At 41.7% G+C, this 863-nt stretch overlaps 1 non-coding gene across 1 annotated transcript; it reads left to right on the top strand.

Annotated features, from left to right (window-relative positions):
• Nucleotides 1-403: 403 nt before the first annotated feature.
• On the top strand, nt 404-509 carry LOC149837759 (small nucleolar RNA R71). The gene has a single exon (XR_016432300.1). It is a non-coding gene; the product is annotated as a small nucleolar RNA R71 (small nucleolar RNA).
• The last annotated feature ends 354 nt before the right edge of the window (nt 510-863 follow it).

The raw sequence follows: 863 nt of genomic DNA, 5'->3' as shown, positions 1-863 counted from the left end.
CTCTAGAACAAATTCAGGATAGAGTGATGCTGCCGGACACTCAAAAACATAATGTGCAGGGCTAGCGCATAGCTCACACACTTCTCCAACATGATGTGTTGAAGTTGGGTTGGCCAATAACTGATCAACTTTTCTGGTCAACTGGTCTACTTTGATTTTCAATTCATGCTCGAATCCAACTTCAAAAATCCTTCCCTTCTTAAAACCAATAGGAACAAGTGTAGTCCTATCAAGTCTCAAGGACACAGCATGATGCATAGAATTCTTGCACAACGTTTCAAATAGGGTCCATGCGTCATCATCGTTCTTGAGCATGAACGTGCCCCCACACAAAGAATCAATCATCTATTTATCTTTCTCAGTCAGGCCATCGCAAAAGTACTATACCAATTGCCAATGGGGCACTTGGTGGTGGGGGCACTTCTGGAGAAGATCTTTCATCCTCTCCCATGTCTCATGAAAATGTTCTCCCTCAATCTAAGAAAAGATAGTGATGGCATTTCGAAATTGATTTGTCTTACCAATTGAGAAGCATTTCTTGAGAAATTTTTGCTGCATATGTTCCCAAGTGGTAATTTGAACCGTATCTAAGGCCTTCAGCTAGTGCATGACTTTGTCCTTGAGAGAGAATGAGAACAACATCAACCTCAATGTGTCATCCTCAAAGTTGTTGATCCATATAATGGAGCAGATCTCGAGGAACTCATCAAGATGATGATAGGGGTATTCATTGCTCAGGCCATAAAAAGATGGTAACATCTGGATTATGCTGACCTTAATCTCAAAATGCAGGGCTCCTACAGTGAGTCTAGCGATGTAGGAGGCAGGAGTATACTCATTAGGTATGAAATACTCCTTCAGGG

Source organism: Nuphar pumila, chromosome 5 (assembly GCF_984573655.1).
Source record: "Nuphar pumila chromosome 5, dmNupPumi1.hap1.1, whole genome shotgun sequence".
Lineage (NCBI taxonomy): Eukaryota > Viridiplantae > Streptophyta > Magnoliopsida > Nymphaeales > Nymphaeaceae > Nuphar > Nuphar pumila.
This window is presented reverse-complemented; position numbering and strand designations above follow the sequence as displayed.